This window comes from Callospermophilus lateralis, chromosome 18, assembly GCF_048772815.1.
Source record: "Callospermophilus lateralis isolate mCalLat2 chromosome 18, mCalLat2.hap1, whole genome shotgun sequence".
NCBI lineage: Eukaryota > Metazoa > Chordata > Mammalia > Rodentia > Sciuridae > Callospermophilus > Callospermophilus lateralis.
The window spans coordinates 4,748,317-4,753,835 of NC_135322.1; the positions used below are offsets into that span (position 1 = coordinate 4,748,317).

Consider the following 5,519-nt stretch of genomic DNA (forward strand, 5'->3'; position numbering starts at 1 on the left):
TGAGACTGACCATCCAGGTGAATACCTGTGGCATGAGCACAGGTGGGTTTTGTGCAGTGACACTATGGGAGTGAGACTAAAGTGGTTAAAAGAATAAGGACATGAGGAAAGGGTGGACAGGGAAACAAGAGGCTAGAGCTCCTGCTCTGGTTCCATGATTTTGGAGGAGAGGGAAGATAAGAGAGTGCTCATTTAATACTGATCCTCTAGGGGAAGAATCTATTTGTGTCCTGTGAAAACACCTGGACCCAGGGACCCTGGGCAGGAAAACATAAAAATGGTAATTGTCCCACACAGATGAAAATTACAGAAATTCTAGGGGAAGAAATATTGCAAAAAGCAAGAATCTGGGTTTCTTCCTTAAAAAGCTGAGTGAAGGGTTTCGGGGCCCTCAGTGCTAAAACAGCAGGGAGAAGTGTGGCCCAGGCTCAGCCAAGACTTTAAGGATAATGGGGGAACTTAGGACCCAGCTGTCTGAGGGATGGGGCTTTTCCAGTGTTCCTCCCTTCCTGGTAGCTGGTCCCACTCTTCTGTATCTCCTCTACACCATGCAAAATGTCATAACAAGCCCTGGCTCCTGCAAAATGTCATCACCCACAGGCTCGTTCTCTCAGGCCATCAGGACGACAGCCTGCTTACCAGGGATGCATGTGGCCATGTAGTACTCACAGTAGGGCCAGTTAATATGGCCAGTCTCTAGTTTGGCCAGACCCTGGGACCAGCATGTTCCTGGATATATTTAGCCCATTGACAATAGAGGCCAGACAGACACACTCCACCAAGGGCTGATTGATCCAAATCCTGGCATGCAGCCTAGAAATCGAGATCATCCTGCTCAGCAGGTCACTGTGGCTGGCTGCAGGGATTCCACCCACTCCAGGAACTCCAAGTGTTCTATTCTCTCCTGCAGGTTTGAAAGTTGGAATTGACCATATGGATTACACACATTTGCTGGATATCTCGCATCTGCTCTGATAGCTGTTGTTTATGATCAGCTGATGTCTTCTAGAACTCTGCCTTTTATGTCAACTGCTGCTGTACCAAAGAGCCAAGTGCTCCCTGCACTTGTGGTTAATCAGCTCATCTTTGGATGTCTTCAGGTGGCACTGGCCCCTTCAAAACTCCATGAAATATAATGGATAAGATCTTCATGCATGTCACTGTGTGGAGCATTCCTCTAGCAAGAATGACCAAGGAGTTGGCTACCATAAGTTGCCCAAGAATCAAATCTGTGGACCTCAATGTGCACCTACTTCAGGAAAGCACTAAATAACAATAAAGTACAGGGAAATTTCCCAGAAATGTATAAGATACTTGGGAATCAATGTAAAGAAAAAGGTGAAAGATCTATACAATGAAAACTATAGAACCCTAAAGAGAGAAATCAAAGAAGACCTTAGAATATGAAAAGATCTACCTTGCTCTTGGATAAGCAGAATTAATATTATCAAATGACCATACTACCAAAAGCATTGTTCAGATTTAATGCAATTCCAACCAAAATCCCAATGACATTTCTCATATAAATAGAAAAAGCAATCATGAAATTCATCTGGAAAATTAAGAGACCCAGAATAGGTAAAGCAATGCTTAGCAGGAAGAGGGAAGCAGACCTTAAACTATATTACAGAGTAATAGTACAAAAAGAGCATGGTATTGGCACCAAACAGGCTGGTAGACCAATGGTACAGAATAGAGGACACAGAGATTAACCCACAAAATTACAATTATCTTATGTTAGACAAAGGTTCCAAGAACATGCACTGGAGAAAGATAGCCTCTTCAACAAATGGTGCTGGGAAAACTGGAAATACATATGCAACAGAATGAAATTAAACCCCTATCTCATGCACAAAACTTAACTCAAAATGGATCAAACACCTAGGAACTAAACCAGAGACTCATATCTAATAGAAGATAAAGTAGGCCCTCATCTTCATCATGTGGAATTAGGCCCCAACTTCCTTAATAAGACTTCTATAGTGTAAGAATTAAAACCAAGAATCAATAAATGGGATGGAATCAAACTAAAACGTTTCTTCTCAGCAAAAGAAACAATCTATGAAGTGACCAGAGAGCCTACATCCTGGGAGCAAATCTTTACCCACTAATCTCTAGGGTATACAAAGAACTCAAAAAGCTAAGCACAGAAAAACCAAAGAACCCAATCAACAAATGGGCCAAGGACCTGAACATACACTTCTCAGAAGAAGATATACAATCAGTCAACAAATATATGAAAAAATGCTCATCATCTCTAGCAATCAGAGAAATGCAAATCAAAACTACTTTAAGATATCATCTCACTTCAGTCAGAAGGGCAGCTATTATGAAGACAAACAACAATAAATGTTGGCAAGGATGTGGAGAAAAAGGAACACTTGTACATTGCTGGTGGGACCGCAAATTGGTGCAGCCAATATGGAAAGCAGTATGGTGACTCCTTGGAAATCTGGAAATGAAACCACCATTTTACCCAGCTATTTCTCTCCTTGAATATCCCCAAAGGACTTAAAAACAACATACTACAGGAACGCAGTCACATCACTGTTTATAGCAGTACAATTCACAATATCTAAACTGTGGAACCAACCTAGATGCTCTTCAGTGGATGAATAGATTAAAAAAAATGTGATATGTATGTATATATATATATATATATATATATATATATATATATATACACACACACACACACACACACACACATACATACATACATATACATACACACACAATGGATTTTTACTAAGCATTAAATAAGAACCAAATTGTGGCATTTGCAGGTAAATGGATTCAGTTGGAGAAGATAATTCTAAGTGAAGTTAGCCAAATACACACACACAAAAATGCTGAATGTTTTATCTCGTATAAGATGCTGACTCATAGTGTGGTAGGGAAGGAGAGTATGGGACGATTAGATGAATTCTAGATAAGGAGGAGGTATGGGAGGGAAGGGCAGCGGGTAGGGGATTAGCAAGGATGGTGGAATGTGATGGACATCATTATACAAAGTACATGTATGAACACTTGAATTGGGTGTCAACATACTTTATATACAAACAGAGATATAAAAAATCGTATTATATATGTGTATTAAGACTTGTAATGCAAAAAAGTACACGTATGAATGCATGAATTGGCATAAACATACTTTATATACAGAGATATGAAAATTGTGCTCTATATGTGTAATAAGAATTGTAATGCATTCCACTACTGTTGTTTATTTTAAAAAAATAAAATCAATAAAAGATTAAAAAACAATGAATCTCCTGAAAATGAAATTAGGAAATTGAATCCATTCGCAATAACACAAAAATCAGAATACCTAGGTATAAACCTAACCAAGTATGTGTAAGACCTCTAAAATTAAAATAAGAAACAATGAAGAAAAAAAATTGAAGTAGAATGTAGAAGATGGAAAGACCACCCATGTTTTGGATAGGAATAGAACTGAACATAAAATCAAAACTATTTTGAAAACTTAATGCATACCACCAAAATATCAACAACAATCTTCACACAATGACATAGAGACATAAAACAGTTCTCAAAAGAAATTAGATAGGAATCAACATATAGGAAATCATAAATGACCACAAATACATAATGACAAAAGAGACACTGCAAGACACAATCATAATCTACACTGAAAATTAATATAGAATAATAAAATCTGTAAGAAAAAAACACATCAGGTGACATTTAGTGGCAAATCAATAAGATTCACCTTTGACTTCTCAACTCAGACACCAGTATCAAGGAAAGACTACAATGACATATTCTAAGCTCAAAAAAGAATAATTTCCTGCAAAATTGCTATATCCAAAAAAAAATGTTTTTCAAAATTAGTGGAGAAATTAAAACATTGCATGATGCAGATATACTAAAAGAAATCATAACAACAAAGCAAGAATTATGAAGAATATTCAAAGATATGCTGCATACAGAGAAATCCTAGAACAACAACAACAAAAAAAAAGTCCCAAGAGGATGAGGCCCACTATAAGAGTAAACAACTAAATGAAAATCAAAACCAAATAAAATATGGCAAATAAACAAAAATGTCAGGAAAGTGCAAACTTATATTCACACTATCTGCAAATAAATGGCCTCTACTCCCCAATTAAAAGACATAGATTAGCAGAATAAATCAAAATACAAGATCCAACTGGATGCTGTTGGCAAGAGACTGATCACATAGGCAAAGATGCCCAAAGGCTGAAGTTTGTAAAAGGACATTTACATATCACACAAATGGAATCTGAAAACAATCAGGAGGAGCTAGCTATTCTCACATGTAAACAAAGAAGATTTCAAGCAAAAATTAACCACAGAAGGACAGTACATTCTGGTAAAGGGAACAATTCAACCAGAAGAAATAATTGTACTAAATATATATACCCCAAATGTCAGGACACGTTAAAAGAAATAATTCTTGACATTAAATCCCAGACAGACTGCAATAAAATAATACCTAGTGATGTGAACACACTTTTATCACCAATAGATAGGTCATCCAAAGATAAAATCAACAAAGATATTATCAATGTAAATAATATTTTAAACCCAATTGACCTAATAGACATTTAGAATACACCTCACCACGTCAGCCCTTCCTCTCACAACATTCTTCCCCTAATATCATCCAGCATCTTGTGACATAGACCAGGAGACTCACAGGAACTGAGACGATATTGGTGCCATATTCATGATCTTCCAGAACCATGAGATAAACTCTTCTCTCTTCAGGGAACTGAGCTTCTGGGGATTTGTCATGTTGTCTCCTATCCCTGTGTGAGATTCAGAGACTCTTTCCTCTGGAAGATTCCCAGTTCCACATCCATCCTTCAGGCTCTCTTGACTTCAGTCTCCTGGGGTCATCTCTCCACCTGGGATGGGCTACATTCTTCCGTATCTTTGAAACCTACAGCTTCATGGCACAGGCACCCAAACTCTTCTCTCCTTGTGACTTATCCTTGGACACGCAGCACCCAGGAGGGTTCACAAGTTCATGAGCACAACCTGGGGATAAGGCAGGGAGCTCTCCAAAGCCTCTGTCTGTGGCCCGTTTGTTGTAGTGGGACAAGTCTACAGTGCCCTCTGACATGGGCTCATGGGCAAGTTTCACTTAAATACATATGTAACCCAGAATGAGGAAAACCAGTATTCATGGTGGAGGCTGCATGGCCCTGTTCCCATGAGAGTCATTTACTTTGGATGGTTTTATATCTCCTCTAGACGTCTCTTGATGTAGCTTGAGGATCTGGACACTTTGGGGCACATCTTTCTTCATGGATGTCCAAACTTCTTGATATTCTTTGGTTTCAGTCTTGTTTCTTCTCTCCAGTAACCAAAACTGGATTCTGCTCCAAAATTTGACACAATCCCTGTCACTGAAGGCTCTCAATTAGCCTAAATATCCAGGAGAGAACAGAATGCAGCAAAAACAGCACATGCATCCACCCTTGAGACATGAACACACACGGGAAACTCAATCAATGTGGAACAGTATC

General features: G+C 38.5%; 1 pseudogene; it reads right to left on the bottom strand.

Annotated features, from left to right (window-relative positions):
• Positions 1-440: 440 nt before the first annotated feature.
• LOC143384255 (E3 ubiquitin-protein ligase NRDP1-like) lies at positions 441-5,113 on the bottom strand (annotated as a pseudogene).
• Positions 5,114-5,519: the final 406 nt, after the last annotated feature.